General features: G+C 50.1%; 1 protein-coding gene across 1 annotated transcript in view; it reads right to left on the bottom strand.

Annotated features, from left to right (window-relative positions):
• Positions 1-21,580, bottom strand: part of Cacng5 (calcium voltage-gated channel auxiliary subunit gamma 5) — a 46,875-nt gene extending 25,295 nt beyond the window's left edge. The window contains exon 1 of the mRNA XM_041635890.1: positions 21,422-21,580. The gene's annotated coding sequence lies outside the window, so the exon portion shown is untranslated. The remainder of the gene's footprint in view (positions 1-21,421) is intronic.
• Between the last annotated feature and the right edge of the window lie 287 nt (positions 21,581-21,867).

The following is a 21,867-nucleotide window of genomic DNA, read 5'->3' as shown; positions in this document are numbered from 1 at the left end:
CTAACTTGGGAACACGCATCTGAAGAGCAGAGATTGCTGACTGATGATCAGAAACTCTGACCTAATTTTCCTCCACACTGTCAGCTTCCCGCCTGGGATAAAAGCACTGATGGCTCCAGTTTCTCCTCTTAGCATGAGTGTCACTCAAGTGGACAGACAAGTCGAATAGTTCCCTTATAAAACAGTGATTGCAAAAGAGGAAGAGGAGGGGAGGAAGAGGATGAAGATGAAGGAGAGAGGAGGAGGAGACAGAGGAAAAAGCTCATGGGGAGGGGGAGGAGGAACAGAAGGAGGAAGAGTAGAAGATGGAAGAGGAAGAAAAAGAGAAGAGAGGGACAAGGAAGGAAGGAGGAGGGAGAGGAAAAAGGATCATGCAGGAAGAACAGGAAGAGGAAGGAGGAGGAGAGAGGGAAAGGAAGTGGCGGGGGGAGGCCACTGAATGTCTCTACTGAACACAAAACTACTCTTGATTAACCCTCCCCGGCCTCCCTTGCTGATTAGAGTCAATATTTATGTTCCAAGAGAAATTTCTCTCTTCCTCCCTCCCTCCCCCTATCTCTGCCAATTCTTCCTTCTCGGGAAGTAGAGGAGAATCCTGAGAAGGGAAACCAGCCTGGTTTCTGAGAAGCTCTCAGCCTAGCCTGGTGCTCTGCTGAGGACCCGTCCTCCTGAGGGAAAGGCTCCCTGTGCTGCAGAAGGGCTTTCCAGACAATCCAGTGTGGCCTTGCCTGCTACAAAGCATGCCCGTTTGCTATAAATACCTCCTCCAGCACCGCTTCCTCGCCTCCAGCCTATTTTACTACGGATCGGCGTTCTGTGGTATGTAGGACACATGCAGGGGGCCCCCTCTTCTCTCCACCACTCCACATCCTCACCTTTCTCCCACATACCTCAGCTTTGCTCCAGCGAGTTCACGTGTCAAACAGAAAAGCTGGACAGGTTTCTAGGGGATCCAGGAACAATTCTCAAACCCCAGTTTCCAGCCCCTTGAGGGCTGGTGCAAAAAGGAAAATGTTATACCAGCCGCGCAGTGTGAGAGATTTGACAGGCGAACAGGGACAGAAAAGCTTAAGGATGTGGGTGGTGGTGGTGCACGCCTTTAATCCCAGCACTCGGGAGGCAGAGACAGGCAGATCTTTGTAAGTTTGAGGCCAGCCTGGTCTACAAGAGCTAGTTCCAGGACAGCCAGGTTTTGATCCCTCCCCCTTCCCAACCCTGTAACATAAAAAGGTGTCTGCGTAAACCTGGGGCTTCTAATGGCCTGGTCTGGAGCATGTCCCTATGATGGAGGAAGCCCAAGGTCACAGTGAGGCAAAGCAAGTCCCTTGACTCCCATGGCTCTGGGAGGTGAGGTGGCCCCATGGTCCTTGGGAGGCTCTGCCTGTGACCCATTTTCCTAACTATGCCCTTGGTAGGTGCTTTAGTCCTCTTCAGAAATGCGTCCAGTTGCTTCGAGTCTTTTAAAAGAAATCTTCGTCTCCCCTGATGGGGTGACAGAATTAAAGGCCTGCCAAGGGCATGCAGAGCCAAGACAGGGGTAGAATTCTCAGCTCGCTGGGCCCCTGGGTGATGCCTGATGATAAGGTGAGGGAAGGCAGGGACTGCCCTCTTCCTCCTCCTCCTCAGTTGACACCACCATCTCATAGGCGTCCGAGCCACTGGGCATCTGAGGGCATCGGTGTGGAAGGGGCAGCACGGAGGTAGTCAAGCGCAAAGCCCTGCCTCGCTGCCACAGCCCCAGGATGGCCGTCTGGCTCCTACTTCTGTCCTAGCTGAGCCCCTTGGGCATCTTGCTCAGCCTCTCCAGCTCATAGATAATTCAGGAATGACTTTCTGCACAGAGTCGGTATGAGAGAGAAGCTCATGGCAAATGGCAACCATCACTGCTGCACTGCGGGCAGGATGGAGATGCTGGCTGCTGAGGTGGCTAAACCCAGTGCAGAAGGAACTACGTACAAGAAGGTACTACCTACAAGAAGGGCCGGTGCAGCGGATCAACACCAGACTCGGCTGAGTCACTGAGCAAGTCAGAAGTTAGAGTAGGGCAGGGCAGCTCAAGACTGCTGAGTGGAGCAACACGGAAATTGCCAGAAGGAAAGGGATGCTTTCTAAGAGGTCAACTGAGCAGCTGAGAGTAACTGGGTCATGTGTCCTGGCCGGCACCCTGACCCCATGGCCCTGCAGGATGGGGTAGGACAGAACACACAGCAGTGGCCCCAAGAAGATGACCCAGTGGGTAAAGTGTTTGTTCTACCAGTGTGAGGACCTGGGTTGGGATCCCCCGTCCCCAGAACCCATATAAAGCTGGGCATGGCTGCTTGCTTCTATAAACCCAGTTCTCCTACTGTGAGATGAGAAGTGGAGCTACTGGCCAGCTAGCTTGGTTTACATGGCAACAGACGCAAGTGGGAAGGCTAGGACCGACACACTAGGCCGTCTCTGATCTCCGCATGCATGCTGTGGCATGCGCATGCTCACACACATGTACACACACACACCATACATACATATATTATTAAAATTAATTTGACCTGCGTTTTTAATATTATCAATGTGACGGGATCTAGAGTCACTTAGGGAACAAATCTTTGGGCGTGTCTGTGATAGGCTTTCTATATTGGGTTAACTGAGGGGGGGAGAGATTACCCTAAGTGTGAGCAGCACCATTACTATGGGTTGGGGTCCTGGACTGAACCAAAGAGAGAAAACGTGCAGAGTGCCTGCGTTCATCTCTCTCTGCTTCCTGATGGCAGAGGCTGCTGTGCCTTCCCCACCTTGCTAAACTGCGCATTCAAGGTGCAAACTCAAATCATCCCTCCTTCCCTTCCTTCTTCCCTTCCTCTCATTGTGGGTATATAATAACAACATTGAGGAAAAAGTTACCATATAGTATGGCCATAGGAAGACTCTTAAATTACGCTACCCATATTCCATTTCTTCTGGTTTAGAGCCAGGCCTGCCAAGGATGCGTTCTCCATCTCTCTAGCAGTAAACTTATTTCTTCTGGTTTTGAGAAGAATTTAGCTTATGAACCAATGTATTTATTTATTATTTTGTTTTTATTTCTTTCTTTCTCTTTTTTTTTTTTGAGACAGGGTTTCTCTGTAGCTTTGGAGCCTGTCCTGGAACTAGCTCTTGTAGACCAGGCTGGCCTCAAACTCACAGAGATCCACCTGCCTCTGCCTCCTGAGTGCTGGGATTAAAGGCGTGTGCCACCACTGCCCGGATATGAACCCATGTATTTAATAACAATGAAATGATGAAAAGAACTATTAAAAAACCAGATTAGTGGTTGCTGGGGCCAGAAGGGGAGGTGGGATGGGAGAGGCAGAGAGAGTGAGGAGATGCAACACTCTGCAAGAACGGAGGGTGGGGTGGATGTGGACGCAAGGCATATGGAGTCGCCACGTGTTTCCTATAGCTGTATGTGATCCACAGTGACCTCCGAACAAAGGGTGAGGGGCTAAGAGGGCTGCTCAGTGGCCAATCATTTGCTGTGCTGGGCTGGCGGGGGTAGGGGGAGGAGTGATGGGAGTGGGGGAACACACCAGCGTTTGGATCCCCAGAACCCAGGCATGGAAGCTCACCTGGAATTCCAGCCTGTTCTCTAGAGCAAGCTGCCTTAGGGAGAAGAGTCATGAGTGAAGTCTGGGTTTGACTGAGAGCTACTGTGTCAATGAATAAGGTGGAAGACGGAAGAGCTACTGAGGACAATGGAGGATTTGTAGCTTCAATCTCAGGTCTCCGCACAAGTTCTCTCTCTCTCTCTCTCTCTCTCTCTCTCTCTCTCTCTCTCTCTCACACACACACACACACACACACACACACACAGAGAGAGAGAGAGAGAGAGAGAGAGAGAGAGAACACATGAAGATGTAACTCTGAAAAAGTCATCTTCCCAACAATCACTCTGATGCAGACAGGGACGTAAAACAGTAGCCCTCATCCGGAAAGCATTAAGGATTTTTCATTTCCCTGGGTTCCAACAGTCCTGCCCCTGGGAACTGCTAGCAGGGAAATAGATGTGAACGCAAGTACAAACACATCAAGAAGCCAACTCACCTTCCTTTATTACAGCCAAGTGCTCAAGTCAGCGACACGCCATTCTCTAAGGAAAGTTACACGACATATGTCTTGGCCACTTAGCAGGCTCTTAGCAGCCACGGCTAATGCTGGTAAGGATAGTATTAAATAACAACAAATGGGCTGGGCACACCAGCATTGAGGAGGCAGGTGGATCTCTGTGAGTTTGAGCTCCGCCTGGTCTACATAGTGACTTCCAGGCTAATCAGGGCTACATAGTGAGACCCTGTCTCAAACAAACGAATAAATGAAAACAAAAAACAAAACCAACAACAACAAAAAATGGTAATACTATGTATTTGTTTGCTAAGGCTTAACGCTATCTTTTAGCGTGGGATGATGGATTTAGAACTATGCATAGTGGTCATATTGATATTATTACAATGAATTTATTTTTCTGATTTACTATTTCCTTTCCATGGTTTTGTTTAATAAATGCTCACTTTCCCTCCTCCTCCTCCTCCTCCTCCTCCTCCTCCTCCTCCTCCTCCTCCTCTTCCTCCTCCAATGCTCACTTTCTTACAACCCATGAAAGGAGGTAGCATTCTAGTGCTAGGAGTCAATGCCCTACCAGGGAAGAGGGCAGATGGCTACCTGGCCCCCTGCTGGCGCATCATGGTGGTGCAGCCTGGTGTCCTGAGTTACCTGGATGCCCAGACTGGACCAACAGGGTTCATGTTTATGATGGGCAGATTTGGGGGCCTGTTTCTACCTCAGCGGCACTCAGAGAGTCCTTGTCTACTAGGGAGTAGAAAGGAGAATCTGAAACTTCATAGCTATGGGAACTATGGCAGGATCTTTAAGATTTCTCAGCCTCCTTCAGTAAAGTTAGAAAAAAGGGACTTTTTTTTTTTTTTTTTTTTTTTTTGGTGTGCAGGGGTTGTGACAATGACTACGGAGGTGTCAAATTGTTTTCCAAAGTGGTTGCAGCACCTGGAGTCCATGAGTCCACATCCACTTCAGCATTCGGGATTGTGGACTTCACTCTTCACAGTGATGGCGAGAATAACATGGTACCCAGTTTTCTCATCCCTGTCTCCATGGTATCTTGGTTAGGGGTTCTATTGCTGTGAAGAGACACCATGACCACAGCAATTCTTATAAAGGAAAAACATTTAATTGGGTTGGCTTACATCTGCAGAGGTTTAGTCCCTTTGACAATGGTGCAACATGGTGGTGTGCAGGCAGACACGGTGCTGGAGACACAGCCGAGGGTCCTACGTATTGACTTGCAGGCAACAAGAAGTGGTCTGTCTTACTGGGCATGGTTTGAGTACATATATGTGTGTGTGTGTGTGTGTGTGTGTGTGTGTATGTATGTATGTATATAAACCTCAAAGCTCACACCCACAGTGACACACTTCCTCCAGTAAGACCACACCTACTCCAACAAGTCCACATCTCCTAATAATACCACTCCCTTTGGGGACCATTTTCTCCCTGACCCCCAAAGGCTTGTAGCTGAATCATAATGCAAAAACGCATTCGGTTCAACATCAAAAGCCTTCATAGTCTATAGCAGTCTCAAACTTATTTAAATAAGTCTAAAGTTCAAAGTCTCTTCTGAAAATCATGAAAGCTCTTCATTGTAATCCCCTGTAAAATCAAAATAAAAAGCAGATCACATACTTACAGCATATAATGGCACAGGGTATACATTACCATACCCAAAATAGGGACGGGAGCATAGTGAGGAAACGCTGGACCAAAGCAAGGCTAAAAACCATCCGGGCAAACTCCAGATTCTGCATTTTCATGTCTAATGTCAAAACACTCTTCAGGTCTCCAACTCCTTTCAGCTTTGTTGATGGCAACACACTTCTTTCTTCTGGGCTGGTTCCACTTCCTGTTAGCAGCTTTCCTCGGCAGGTATCCTATGACTCTGTTAATATCTTGGGGTCTCCAAGGCAACCCAGGCTTCACTTCACAGCTTCACCCAATGACCTTTCTACTAGGTCTCCGTTCAGGGACACCCTTGACACACGCCTGGCCTCAGCAGCTTTCCTAAGTTACGGAGGAAAAGTTCCATAAAACCTTTCTTCCATCTTTGACTTGAAAGCCGGAACCATGTGACCAAAACTGTCAAGTTCTGCTGCTTGCTGAGACTGGAACATGCCCCCCTTGTTCATTTACATCTTCACCAGTTTGCTGCTTTCTGTGGTTTCCTTCGCTGCCTAAACTTGGGTGTCCTAGAACTCAGAGATCCACCAGCCTCTGCCCTCTGAGTGCTGGGATTAAAGGTGTACACCACCACATCCAGTTCTAAACTTTTCTCTAGTTCTTTTTCACAAGTTGGAAATTCATCCGGGTGGGATCTTGCCCTGAGGTCACCACTGTTTTTATTCTGTTTCTTAGTCTGTTTATCTCTTTGAGCACAGGTCTTAGTTCCATCCCACTTCCTGGTGCTCCTCTTGTCCTTGATATTTTACATTTTGTAATTGACCTGCTCAGCTTGCTCCTTTTCATTATAAATCTTCATTAGAGTGACCACTAATAACCACACATCAGAGTCTATACTAGGCAGTTTTGAGATTTCCTCTGCCAATGAAGACAATCCAAATCTCTTCACTTTAGCCTCAGACTTTTCAGACAAGGGCAAAGCAGACAGATTCTTCACCAAGCTATCACAAGCCTAGACTCTAGACCACATATTAATATTCTTCTCTTCTGAAACCTCTTGGTCTAAGTGCCCACCATTCAAATCACACTCAGCACCACTGTTTTCTATGATCCTACCAGGATGGCCCAGGAAACAGTTCTTAAGGTGTTCGACTGCTTTTCTATCCACAGACCCATGGTCCATATTCCTTCAAACAAGAGCATGGTCAAGTCTATCACAGTAATAACTTGGTCCCTTGTACCAACCTCTTGTCTTAGCTAGGGTTTCTATTACTGTGAAGAGAAACCATGACCACAGCAATTCTCATAAAGAAAAACATTTAATTGGGTTGGCTTACATCTTCTGAGGTTCAGTACATTATCGTCGTGGTACAACATGATGGCATGCAGGCAGACATGGTGCCTGAGGAATAGCCAAGTGTCTTGCATCTTGACTTGCAGGCAACAGGAAGTGGTCTGTCTCACTGTGCATGCCTTGAACATATATAAGACCTCAAAGCCCACCTCCACAGTAATATACTTCCTCCCATAAGACCACACCTACTCTAACAAGGCCATACCTTCTAACAGTGCCACTCCCTTTGGGGGCCATTTGCTTTCAAACCACCACATATGGTTACCAATTGCACAAGGCATCTTAATTTATAGTCAAATTACTGTTCCCCTTTTGTGAAATGACTTTATTTATTTATTTTCCTGGTTTTATTAATGTTTTTATAATTATACATGTAAGTACTCTATTTACATCCTCTTCACCCTTCCCCCAACAACTCCTTCCATGTTTCTCCTATTTCCTCTCAAACTCATGACAGGCACCCACAGAGGCCGGAAGAAGGCATCAGATTGCTTGGAGCCAGAGTTACAGGCACATATGTGGTGCCCTATGCTGATGCTGGGATCTGAACTTCCATCCTTATGACCAAGTAGCAAGTCTAGATATCCCTTATTGGTAAATGGATAAACAACTAAAAAATGTGAAAAGTGGGTGTGATGGCCCAGAAGTGGCAGAGGCAGAGTCAGAGGCAGAGGCAGAGGCAGAGGCAGGAGGAACGTTGGGAGTTCAAGGTAAGCGTGGTCTAAATAGCAAGCTCCAGGCCAGCCAGGGCTACATCGTGAGACATTGTCTAAAAAATGAAGTATTACACTAAATTAGAGTTGAGACCCGAAGGACCACATGTTGTCTGTTTCCCCTTTACATGGCGCTGAAGCAGAGGCAATGCTGAGGAAGCAGGGGAGGAGTGGCTCAGGGGCAGAAGTGGACAGGCAGCCAACTACAAAAGGGCCAAGAGAACTTGGTCTTCTCGTTGACCGTACCCGAGTAACTGGAAATTTTCATAATGCTCAGACTGCCCTTCTTTACGTGACACATTGAGAAGACCAGCTCCTTCGGGGTTTGGTAAAAACTCGCCTTAAAGCCTCACGGGGTGGGGGGGCGGAGAGCTCAGAAGTAAAGCAAGAGGGCTGTGACTCGCTTCCCAGAATTCATGCAAAAGAGTCAGGCACAGCAGTGCAAGCTCCTAATTCTAGAACGGGGGATCCCTGGGGCGCACTGACCAGCCAGCCGGCAAGTGAACTCCAGGCCAGTGAGGGACCGTCTCTAAAACCAAAGCGAACTCCAGGCCAGTGAGGGACCGTCTCTAAAACCAAAGCGAACTCCAGGCCAGTGAGGGACCGTCTCTAAAACCAAAGCGAACTCCAGGCCAGTGAGAGACCGTCTCCAAAACCAAAGTGGCTGGTACCTGAGACACATCATCACAAAGTCAACCTTTGCGCGTGAAACTATGCACACACACTCTCACACACACTCCTTTCACGGGCCTAGTTTTGAATGTGGCTGCATTTAAATTCCTCTCAGTTTCTTTAATGACGGCAACCCGTTCAGTTTCTGTTTCTTCCCACATTACTTTCAGGAAAATCACCCATTGTAAATTCATGATATTCTCTTGTGTGTTAAATTGTGTGTTAAAATTTTCCTACTGGTCCATACCTTCATCCCTAATCTCATTCCTAATAGCATTGTTTTGTAAATCCCTCTCTTCAATTTTTTAATAATGTCGCAGATTATCTTACTTAACCTTTGAATTTTAAATTGATCACTATTGTGTGTTCGTATGATGGGTGTGTCGGGGAGAACACGTATTACTATGTGAGCGTGTGTTTCTGGGGTCCTACACTCACACCAGGGCCCTTCATGGTGGTGTCAGTTTAAATGTCAGTTTCAAGGCTCTGAGTTTGAACACACAGGCGATTCTTTTTTTTTTTTTTATTGAGAAAAGGAAAAAAAAAAGTTTCCCCCTCCTCCCAGCCTCCCATTTCCCTCCCCCAAGGCGATTCTTTTTTAGAAGTCAATCATGTACTCAGAGAACCTCTCAGGGGCTGGCAGTTGGACAGGTGTGTTTAGCTGAGTTTACTCTGTACCTGAACTTAGTCCCTTTTCCTTTCCTAGTGGTGTACCAGACTTCTCTGTCACCTCAACCTTGCATTATGAAAGGGGACAGGGAAGGGGAGTCTCTTTAATTTAGTCTTCTGCATTTCCCAATGTGCTGCTAAGGGCATAGATGATGTTTCCAGTGGGGTGTGCACACACACGTATTTGTGTGTGTGCACACATGCATGAACACATGTGTATATATGTATGTATGCATGTGTATACACACAGTGTAATTATATACATGTATATTTATACACATGTGCATATGTATATGTGTGTGACTATATAGATGTCTATACATGTGTGTATATGTGCATTGTGTTGTAATTTTAAAATTAACAAATGTTGCCAGGTGTGGTGGGACATATCTTTAATCCCAGCACTACCAGAGGCAGAGGGAGGCAGATCTCTGTGAATTCAAGGCCAGCTTGGTCTACATATTAAGTTCCGGGACAGCCAAGGTTACAGAGTGAGGCTCTGTCTCAAAAAGGAGAGAAAAATTAACAAATGTTAAAATTAACAAATGACAGGCTGGAGAGATGGCTCAGTGGTTAAGAGCACTGGCTGCTCCTCCAGAGAACCCAGGTTCAATTTTCAGTACCCACATGGAAGTTCATGACTGTCTGTCACTCCTCTCCCAGGGGATCCGATACCCTCACACCAGTGCAATAATGAGTTCCATATAAGGAAGTCCTTCATGGCCATGAACCCAAACAACCAGGTCCAGCCAGTGCTCTTTAAACTGTGTCTGCATGGAGCAGGTACAGACTCTTTAGGTCACGACTCAGTAAAGGACACAGCAGTTTACAGTGTTTTCTCTGTAAGAGCGGGTACCAGTGATGCAGAGAAGGTTTTAAATATATAGGAGGAGCATGGGTACTTGTCAATACACCACTGTTTAAATGTGTGGGCTTTCTGGGACTTGGGTATCTCTGGGGACCCTGGAAGTAGCCCCATAGTGAATGGTATAAATGAACATGCTGTAAACCTTCTGGGCTCAGCTCAAGGCCAACACTGAGTGTTCTCCCCTCTCCCCAGGACAGCTTTTCTTCCTCCTTCTTCCCAGGGCTCCAGCCGGCCTGCCCCAGGCTTTGCTGTGCCAGTTAACAGGGGCACACATCCTCTGGAAGCAGGGTGCTTTGCTCTGGAGGTTATAGACCAGTGACCTCAGAGCGGGGATGCCCAGGTCACATGGAGACTCTGCAGATCACGAACAGGGTCCTCAGCACCCCCAGCCCCACTTTGGCATAAGGCCCAGACATCAGGGATGGGGACAATCTGCTCAGGAAACAGAGGGGGAGCTGGCTGCAGGAGGAGAAGCCAGAGCCAGCTGCAGCCAGCTCTTGGGAGTGACAACCCCCTCCCCCCCATACCTCACTGTCATCTTGTTTTCTCACTTCTCCTGGCTTGTTTCTGACCAACTCACTCAGCTCCAGGCTACACTGGCTGAGACCTCGGCAGGGACTTGTTCCCTCTAGGAATTTTTTTTTTTAATTGTTGTTTTGTTGTTTCATTGCTGGGAGATTGAGCTCTGGGTCCTGTGCAGGCTAAGCAAAGGGCTCTACCATGAACCATAAAGGTGGTAGGGTAGAACTCTTACTTTATTTTATTTACTTACTACGTGCATATGTCCATATGTATGTATGTATTTGAGATACGGTCTCCTGTAGCCCAGGCTGCCCCAAACTGGATATGTAGCCATGAATACCTTAGACTGGATCCTCTCCTTCTCAAGTCACTGATATTACAGGTGTGCGCCATTATGCTTCCTCTTCTGCGATGCTGGGGATCGAACCTGGAGCTTTTGCGCGTCAGGCAAGTCCTCTACTGGCTAAGGGACTAAGCTGCATCCTCAGCCTCGTGTTTAAATGTTCATTCCTCCACTTTCCCTACCATCTATACTATGTCACCTGACCATCGGAAGTTTATCCCCACGGGAGCCTGGGAGAGCTGTCAGTCATGGAGGGACCCACAGAGCAGTGTTTGTGGATCAGCTGCACTGACTACTTTTGCTTTGGCCTGTGTTACCTCGCCGGCTTCTTTGCCCAAGCCTGCAGAGACGACATGACAGAGGATATGATCCATATTACAAAGTATAAGGTGGAAGCCGAGGGAGGTGCTCTGCTCTGGGCAGCTAGAGCAGGATTTGAACTTAGGTGTGGTCCTCCAAAGAGACAGGGGTTTCCTCAGGAAGACCCCAGAACACAACCCTAGGAGGCCACTCATCCAGTAAGTGTCACCCCAGGTAGAGCTATGTGCATCCCAAGCAGAGAGATTCCCAGCCATCACCCCATGCTGGATCTTCTGTCACCTCATACTGAATCTGCCCTCTCTAGGGTAGGACAAAGGTGACACCAGGCCACTGCTGCCTCCTGGCATCTCTCACCCCCCTTCTTCCAGGCCAGCTCCATCTGGCCAGCTCCCAGTCACTGCCTTCCTCCTGTCTGCACAGCACGGCTCCCCGGGTACCTCAGATGATGAGTGGCTTCACCCTGCCCACAACGACATGTTTATCGAGAGGGAGACATTCCTATCTGGAGGAGAGAGAGAGGGAGTGGAGGAAATCAATATGGATCTGTTGTATGCCTCCCTATGCCAGGTCCTCCTCAGAGGCAGCAGTTAAAATAATGCTGGTTTTGATATTAATTGATCTGGAAGCTGGGTGAACCTAGCGGTGCCCCCTTAATAGCTAGCCACCACCTGCTGGCACTGGGGTTGACAGTGAGCTCTCAATCAATGTGCCCCTGTGCCCCTGCCTGTCTGACTCCGTGCCCTGCTTCTCCCTGATCCAGCGCCGGTATCCACTGCAGGGATCTGAGGGTGGAGGCTCTCCAGTAGAGAAGCAGCACCACTACCATAATTGCCAACCCAGCCCCCTGCTAGGTAGAACTCCCTCCCTGCCCCAGCTTCAGACGCATTCATAGCTGAGCTGAAATCCAAGCAAGCCACTCACACTCTAGACTGAATGTTCACCGCCTTCTCCCATGGGGATAATCACAGAGCCTGCTTCGGGGACATAGCAAGGGGCGTATGAGGTGATTCACACTTGGGGCCCAATGTACATCCGGCCCTCTCATAGCTGCTCTGGCCTTGGTCCTCCAGTTCCCAGTTGGCTTACCAGCTGGGCGCTCTGCCTGGAATTAGCCTCTTAGGATCTCTATTTCCTCTAGTAGGAACTCTCACTGGCACACTGAAGTGGGAAGTGCCAGAACCATGCAATATGGCATCATAAATAGGAGTTGGCATAGTTCCTGGCACAGGGTGGCAGTTCCCCCATCAAGTTTCTAGAAGTAGAAAGATGTGGGGCGAACCATGAGACACGGAGGAAGGGGTCTCTGTAGGAAAACTTCAGAGAAGGCTGAGGAAGGCACAGAGGTCACACAAAGGCCAGCTACCACCTCGTGCCTGGGGCTGAACTTGGGGTTAGGGACACAGGGGTAGGGATGTCAGGACCAGCCCTAACCCTCAGAGAACTGACACCCCCAGCCTATGGCCCTGTCCTTCATGTCTGCAGAGGCCAATCAATGTTCTCAGCATAGAGAAAGCAGGTGGCCTGGAAGGATTTACTCAATGCCAGTTATTCCCATCTTGGGGCCATCTCCCAAGAAGCTACAAAAGCCGTAAGTTGTTCATTTGAACGTTTTGCCAGTTCCGGTTCTGGCTCCAGCCCTTCCTGGTAGAGTGACCTTGACTAGGACACTCTATCTTACTTTCTGCATCTATACTGGGGTGCTAAAAATAGAACTCCTTTTGTGGAGTTGTATGCAGGTGTTGAATGAGGGCAGAGCTGGGCCTAGCACAGAGACACCGCAGTTGGGCACATTCTGATTTTGACCACAGGCCTTGTACCAGTATGCACCTGCAATAGGACCAGGTTGGACATCAGGTGACAGTCACATCCGCCGAAGGGCAGGATTCCTCCTGTCCCAAACACTCTTATCCATTGATGCTGCAAAGGGGCTCTAGCCATCCTCCCACCATAACTGTTGTGATTTGGAAGGAGTCTTCTTAGAATTCAGCCCCTTGACCTTGGCCTGGAACTCACAGTACCTGGACCTGGCAGGTGTGGCAAGAATAAGTATGGGACACGGGGACCCTTGTGCCTGGCTGCCGTCCTGTAGGTGTCTGGGATCAGACGGTTGACGCTGGTGGGGAGGAACCTGTGGCTAGGAACCTGTCCTGCATAGACAGAGGTCTAAGTTGTTTCCCTCTCAAGTTCCCAGTCATCCTATACTGTGACTGCGGGAACATCACCTGCCACTCCCCAGATGCTGTGGTCACAGGGAACCAGGGTAAGAACTCGAGCAGAAACCTGGAAGGATGCTTGTTACTGCTTAAAAGTGATGTCTGCAGCTGCTGGATGGATAAACCGTGTGGTCCGTCAAAGGGGAGGACTCCCTTGGATTGGTGAGCTAGCTCAGAGGGTAAGAGTGTGCTTGTGATGAAAGCATCTAACTCAAGTTCACGTCCCCACCACCAATATAGGAGGTGTGTGTGGTCACGTGTGCCTGTAATTCCAGGGCTGGGGGGGGTGTTAATGGTGGGGGACAGAAGGATCACTGGGCCTTCCTGGACTCCAGCTCAGCCCCAGGTTCAGAGAGACCCTGCCTCAAGGGGGCCAAGTATAGAGTGATGGAGCTGGACACCCAGTGCCCTCTTCGGGCCTCCACACTCTGCATGGGTGTGCACACTGCACACATCTGTGCACGCACACACACACACACACACACACATACACACATGAAATCTCAATCTCAATACAGGTTTCAGCTTGAAAAGTGTGAAATGAAAGGCGCCAGATACAGCTACATATCACACGTTTATATAAAATAGTCTGAAGATGAAGTCACAGGGATAGGAAACAGACTGGTGGTTGCCGGATTCTCAAGGAAATGGGGGCTACAGCCAGGGTGATTATTGGGGTGCATCTCCATTTTGGGTGATGATGTTTTTGGGAGCAAGACTGGCTTCACCACACTGGATGATGAAATGTCAATGAATTAGACATTTAAGGTGGCAAAGGCTGGTAAAATGAGTCATAGGCTAGAATGCCCGCCATCTGAGGACCTGAGCATGGGTCCCCAGAAACCTTCTAAAAGCCAGGCAAGCATGGCAGCCACATGTAATTCCAGTGCTCGGGATGTGGAGACAGAGTTGGTATGCTAGACCAGCCCAGTTTGCAAACCTGGGGTTCAGAGACCCGGCCTCAGTGACTATGCAGCAGAGGGACCAAAGAAGACACCTGAAGTCAATCTCAGGCCTCTACATGGACCTCCTCCCACACACATGAGCATAAATACATGTACATCACACACGCATACGTGCGCGTGTGTGCGCTCACACACACACAGAGCATTAAAATGGTAGACTTGCTTTGTACAGTATAGCCATGTTAAGACACTTCCTTCAGGAGAGAGAAGAGACTCATGGGGAAGCAAAGAAAACTTTTAAAAAAGCCCAGAAACTCATAAAAATGATCAAGCTTAGGAATGTAGAAAAGTTACAAGATTTACAAGGTGAATCCTCAAGGTGATGGTCACACATAGCTGCGGGAGGGAGGCAACAGCTGCCTGGAGCTGCCTGGGAGTCATGCAGCTTTCTGGGGTCATTGCTTAGCCCAGAGTGGGCTTTTAGAAGCTGCAGTTGCCTCCGAGTCACCCACCCCCTATAAGGAACCCCAATAAACTCACTGGTTCATCAGCCTATCCTGGGATGCAATCAGTTCTCTGGTCTGTTGTCTGTGCCCTATCTGGGGAGAACAGACATCTGTCCACTTCTCCCAGCCAAAAGTTACACAACGTTCACACACACACATACACACATACACACACACACACACACACTCATGTACACTTACACATGCTCTCATGCACGCATGCATGCATGCACACACAAATACACAGAAATAATTCATATAGTTTAGGGAGTCATACTACAAGTGTGTGTGTGTATATAAGCAAAGGAAAGGGGGCAGGAGCTAGGGGGTGAGAGACTAGAAAACCAAGTGCTCATCAAGGGGTGAGACCCACTAATTGCCCCAAACCCTTCACATCATTGTTCATGCTAAGAACTCTGCTCCTGACAGCCACAAGGCCCTGCAGCCCCGGGGAGCAGGAGGCCAGGCCTCTGGCAGATCAAGAGACCTATTGCCTCTGGGAGAGGCTAAGGACCAGACTCCAGAGAGGGAACCTGCTTCAAAGGCCCTGGTTGCTGACCTCTGGAAGCCCACAATTAGACTTAGGCACACAAATGTCTCAGGCATTGGCAGAGCCGTAGTGTGCTTGGGTTTCTACGACACAGCAGTGGTTGCTACTTGGGCAATCAGTCTGGAAACTCTGGTGGGTGTTCCTGGTCTCAAGGGACAGCACTGGGGGAGGCTGGCTGCTACCATGCACCAAGAATGCCCCCAAGGCACACAAAGTGCCAGATAGGACCATCTTGGAAGGCTTCCTAGAGGTGGTGACGCCCGGATGAGTCTCTTGAATCACACGATTTCCATCTGGAAGTTTCATTTCAGATGGAAGGAAGACAATTTTACAAGCGTCTATCCCTAGGTTAGATGTTTTGATTATATTTTTTTCTTTGACAGATTTTATTGGTTCATGAGGCATAGGACCCAGGTTCAAGTCCTTTTCACCACTTTTCTGCTCAGTGACTTGAGTCCCGTTAATGGTTCTCTTGGTGGCCTTAGTTTCTTTGTCCATGAAATTTGGCTCATGGGGGCTTGGAAGATAGCTCAGTTTGTAAAGTTCTTTCTTTGCCAGAATGAGTTCAACCCCTGAAGCCCACATAAAAACTCCCGGGGTGGTGGTGCACACCTCTACAGATGAGCAGATCTCTGGGCCTTGTTGGCCATGCAGCCTATCCACTTGGTGATTAGGCCAGTAAGAGACCCTGTCTAAAAAAATAGAAATAATAAAAAATAAAGGTAGATAGTCCCCGAGGAACAACACCCGAGACATTGTTCTCTGGCCTCCACATGCCTGTATACAACTGTACTCATGCATCTGCACACATGTGTATACCTGCACACACATGTATACCCGCACACACAGGGTCTCTCTTTCACACACACACATGCACACAGAGCTCATGGTAATGACCTCACAGAATCATCCTCCAGTTAGACAAATGATGTGGGATTCCCCCTCTGTATGTTGTGACTACCATAGATTAATAAAGAAACTGTCTTGGGCCTGTGCAGGGAACAGAGGTAGACAGGGAAAACGAAACTGAATGCTGGGAGAAAGGAGGTGGAATCAGGGAGATGCCATGTAGCCCTGCTGGAGACAGACACCGGAACTTTACCCAGTAAGCCATTGCCACGTGGCAATACACAGATGGTGGGGGAGGGGCCCATGATTGACTGCCGAGGTTTGCATTCACAAGGGACAGTGTGGTCACTGATATAGCAGTTAGGAGCATCCCCAAAGGCTGAGTAGACAGACAGGACACTTATCAGACTTTGAACCTGGTGTTAGCGCCCAGGGTACACCATTCTACACTCCCTCCCCTTAATGGAACCACCAGGGACCCTCGCTTATGCAGTCCATCCCTGGAAAGGACATTGCAGGCCAGAGGATACAGGCAACTCTATAACCCTGGTTTTCCACCAAAGTCAAGGGTATTTCTCATGATCATCTGTAGCCCTCACTGCAGCATGCGGGGAGGTGAATTCCTTAGCTTGGGTGCCCCTCAAGCAGGCTGGCAGATGCCTATTTCCCAGGCACCAGCAGCATCTTCCTCTACTCTGCTTGTTTCTTCACCCAGGGATCTGTGGGCAGGGAAAACCATCAATGGTTTCAGAGCGTCAGCAACCAGAGAGGCCATTCGTTTGTAGCCACTGAGAGCTGCTTCCCTTTCCCCAGTTCTGAGCTATTTTTTTTTCAACCTCTATTTTTAAGAAGGACATTGCTTCCCATATATTCAACAAATAAGGGCCTAATTGAGACTGAGACGCTGACTGTGACTTCCGCATGGGACAACAGAGTCTTGGGGAGGGACATGCTCTCAGAACTCTGCTCCACTGTGGGACATTTAATTTTGAGTCCAGGGGAGGCCAGGCCAGCAGCAGTGGAGAGAGATGGCAAGCCAACCCCAAGGGCCTGGAGAGACACTGGCTCACATAACACAGCTTTGTCTTGCACCTCTGAGTCTTGGGCTCATGTCCCTTGACCTCCTGGGATACTGGGCTCAACCTCAGCAGATAACCTTGACATGGTTCAGTTACTGCACACAAAGTCAAGAGCAAGCGATTTGTCTAGGAACAGGAGGTGCCGCTTACTCCTAGTCCCTGGCTGGTCCACGGTGACAGGCACGGGGCATATGAGTAAACCATCCCCAGTGAGCACCAGCATGTAGTGGGGCACCATCCTCAGAGAACACGGGCCCCGGGAGATTTTAGTAAGGGGCTGGAGCTTAGGGATAGAGCAAATTCCAACTGCACAGCCCCCAAGTACAGTGTGGCAGGAGACAAGAGTATGGGCTGTCTGTGTGTGTCCATGTTCACGGCCCCGCTGCACCTTCAAGTTCCTCCACCCTTCTGGACCCCACTCTTCACAAGACCAGGTGAAGAAACGGTGCTTACCTCTCTGTCAGTGTTAGCTAATGGCTGTCAAGATGGCGCTGGCACCTAGCAGGCTGTGAGTGTGCCCAGAGCAAAAGCACCAAGTCCACAGAGAAAGAACTACCAGACTCCAGGCGGCTGCCCCTAACCCCATCCCCACCACCCAGCCCCAGCCATGTCCTCCTTAGCTCCCCTGAGACCCAGCCACCCCCTCCTTAGCTCCCCCTGAGCCCCAGCCACCCCTCCTTAGCTCCCCCTGAGCCCCAGCCACCCCCTCCTTAGCTCCCTCCGAGTCCCAGCCACCCCCTCCTTAGCTCCCCCCAAGTCCCAGCCACCGCCTCCTTAGCCCCCCCCACCCCCCACTGCGGCTGCTTGACAGGTAGGTCCTGAGATTTCTGCACATCTTGCTCTTCCCGGCCCTTCGGAAATTCACCTACTCAGGCAGGCCTTTCCTGAGTCCCCTTTCGAAAACGGCAGCCCCACCTCTCACACCTTCACCCTCACCCTCACCCCGTCTTGCCATAACTTTCACCTCGCTGCTGACTGCTTTTTGCTGCTTTCGCATAATGCTGCTCCTCAGGGAATGGGACTGGTTTTTTTTTTTCCTGGTTTATTCTTAGCTGATTCCCCAGTGATTCTTAACTGCAGGCTGCCTTGCTCCCTGGGGAGGACCAGGCAATGTCTGAGGACAGTCAGGTGTGTAACTGTGTAACTGAGGGCGCTCCTGGTATCCAGGTGGAGAGTGGGGACATCCTACAACACACAGGTCAGCCTTATTGCCAACAAACACTAGAATACCCATCTCCCAGAGCCTTGAAGTTTAGCTCAGGGGTTGGCACAAGCACCCTCGTGCTCAGTGAGAGGCACTCATATGGGGAATAAAGACACACTGCCCCCATCAACATTATGTATACGAATGGTTGTGCCTTGGGCTGGGCTTGTAGCTCAGCTCAGTTGGAAATGTGCTTGCCTACCATGTGCAGGGTCCTGAGCTTTGTCCCTAGCATGGCATAAACCAGGCATGGTGGCCCAAGGCTATAACCCCAGTATTTGAGAACTAGAGATAGGATGAGGAGTTCAAGGTCATCCACAGCTACGTGGAGAGTTTAAGACCAGCCTGAGATACAGGAGACATGGAGCTTTATTAGAAAAAACACCAACAAAACAAAACAAACAAAAAGACATCCATTGGGAATGCAAGGCCATTAAGATGTATCAGTGGTCCATCCATTGTGTCTCCTTTCTGGTTGCACCTCTGCCTTCGGGAGCACCTAGGATAGCTGCAAACACTCATCTTTGGATACCACAAGCCAGGACTGGTCAATGGTGACGGGACATGGTGTGTACAGAGTCAAGTGATGCTCATCCACCCATCCCCTATGAGGCTGGCATGGGCTCTCTCAGCAGGGACCTCCCCCAGCTCTCCAGCACGCCCCACACTGGTACACTCAGGACCCCACAAACCATCAGAATGGCTCCAGTGGAGTCCCTCTGTCCCTCCAGGGTGTGGGTGAACTATTCTGCTTCTGCTTCTCTCCAGAGAGGTGGCACAATGGGCAGAGGGTGTGTGTGTGTGTCAGGAAGGCACGAGTGTTGAAAGTTCCCTTGGTGTCCTTACTCTGCTGCCTTAACGAACTAAACAGCCAGAGCCACTGCCTAGGCTCCAGATTCCAAGAAGACTATGTCGCTGCCTTTGGGGCTGGGGCTTGCTGAATGGCTGGCTGGCTGAGGCTTTGCTTTGGGGCTTCCTTGTCTCCCACAAGGCCTTGCATCTCACCCCCAGTCAGCACCGCCTACCAGGGCTTCCTCAACAGGAGCCATCTCCTATTCCCAAAGAGAATCCCAGCTGAGGTACAGTCCTTCACCTGCCTGCCCAGCCCTTCCTCCCAGGCTACTGGGTCTATTTCTAGGGGCCCCAAGGTTGGCAAAGTCCCATCCTTTCTCTCCTGCACCCCCACCTCTTTCCCTTTCTGTTCTTCTGTCCTCACCCTCTGGTCTTTAAGGTCCTGAATGTTTCTAAACAAGCCGTTGCTGTGAAGGTTTAGTAACGGACATGGGCTACAAGGCAGTGGACCAAAGGGAGGAATCCCTCATGGTGGAATATTAGAGACCAGACAGGTGTGCTTGGGGAGAAATGGATATTTGGTGAAGGAGGGGCTTTATTGGTGACTCTAAATCACATGTAGTTGTCCCCGGTTCTGCCAACATGTAAGGCTGACACCAAACTCAGGATGGGATGACAGACAAGCGCATGGGAAAGGAGCAGCTGGCAGTGACCCAGGAGTCTGCAGTGAATGGACCAGAAGCCTGGGGAGGTGGTGATAGCGCCCTCTAGAGGCAGGGATCCATAGCTAAAGCTCCTTTATCCTCTACTCTGGGAATCTAAACTCACTCTGAGTGCTCAAGCTGCAACTGTCACGGCACACCCTCCCACTCAGAGCACTAATGGGGTAACCTCACTACGTGGCCCCGTGGTCAAGTCCAGTCTGTGAGGAAGCCGAGGCAGTTCCAGACTCTTCTGTGAATGGATACGGTCATCAGAGACCTCACTTTGTTCTCCCGACTGCCAGCCTGGCTTTATATGCAAGAGGAGGAAACGGAGACCCCAAGAGGTTCTGTGACTTACCTAATGCCACACTGTCAGGGGCCGAGCAACTGGACTTGGAGTCCACGCTTTCTATCACAGACTAAGGATGGCCTCGCCCAGCTGTATGTGAACAGTTCAGCTACCATGTCTGCCCTAAACCCCCAGCGGGGTCACGAAACTCTGATGCCTCCAGACTGGGAATGGTTGAGATTCTTGCCTTCTGTGTCATAAGAAGGTGGGTAGCTGGGGTGGGAATATGGGAAGCCCACACACAAAGACGATCATTCCTAAGCACCCTGGGAGCCAGTCTTGAGAGGGGATTCCCTCAGCAATGGCAGGGCTTCTCAGCCAGGCACTCAGTATGGTTTCTAATCCCTGGCAACCCTAGGGTTAATTTCACGTGAAAGCTGTTAACGTGTGGCAGCTTCATCAATTGCCAAGAGAGGATTCCGGTAAAGAGATGGAGTCATTAAAGGAGCGCTTTGGAGTGTGTGTGTGAGGGAAATAGGGGGTGCTCCTGGGCATTGGTATCTCAAAGTATAGGGGGAATCCCCATGTCCTAAGCTCCACCATAGGTCTTTACCAGCTCTGGGGCTTTCAGCAAAGCTTCCAGCTACCAATCCTCCCCAGGTATCCTTCTGTCGCCCAGGGCAGGCAGGATGAGTGTAATATAGGTAGACCAGATGTCCTGTGATGGACAGGTAACTTGCCAATGGCCAAGACCCCTGGGAAGTGAGTCCAATCACAGACCGACGGCCTGGGGAGTTTGGCCCTTAGAGACCCGCAGCCCGGCTCAACAGGTGGCAGTGGGCTTTCCCTTCCCGCAACCAGGTCATTTCTTTCAGTTTGGCTCAAGTCTGTGGTGGAAAAGTGTGGCTTTGGCTTTGGAGTGGGTGAATTGTTCGGAAGCGTCTGCAAAGAGGAGGGTATCATCATCATCATCATCAACACACACACACACACACACACACACACACACACACACACACACACACACGGTGCTCGCCCCACCCTTCCCCTGGCTACTCAGTAACGAGGCCAGTCCGACACAGTGGCGGTGGCACCACTGGAGATGTCGCTTCCCGGACACCCGACAAGGCGAGAGTCTATCCCTCTTGCTCAGCTTGGCTCTTACCTCGCGGCCACGTCCCCAGACTCGAGTGGAAGGTCCCTAGCGGGCTGCTCGCGGTGGAGCGGTGTAAGGTAGAACGTAGTGCGTTGCCTGCCGAGCACCCGCCCCGTCCAGTCCGCCGGAGCCGCTCTGCGCCAGCGACCCTGGCAGTGGCCGCCGCTGAGCCCGGGACTCGAAGAGGGCGGGGTCTGGGGCGGGGCTTGGGCGGGGCCTGCCCGCCCTATGCTGTCAGTAGTGGGTGGGTTTTGGTACTGAAGGATGCTGTCTTCCACCGAAGGGAGAACCCTTGCTGTGGGGAAGCACCCTCGTGGAGGTTTTAGGTGAAGAGTTTGGGCGGGCGCGTGTGGGGGGGGGTTTGTCGTGAAACAGGGGATGCTTTCCGGATTAAGAACACCTGCCTTGAGTCAGACCCACCTTCTGTGCCAGCTACTGCGACTGATGGCAACGAG

This window comes from Microtus oregoni, unplaced genomic scaffold, assembly GCF_018167655.1.
Source record: "Microtus oregoni isolate MIOR12 unplaced genomic scaffold, Mior012 000048F_ref0000485, whole genome shotgun sequence".
In the NCBI taxonomy this organism is placed as follows: domain Eukaryota; kingdom Metazoa; phylum Chordata; class Mammalia; order Rodentia; family Cricetidae; genus Microtus; species Microtus oregoni.
This window is presented reverse-complemented; position numbering and strand designations above follow the sequence as displayed.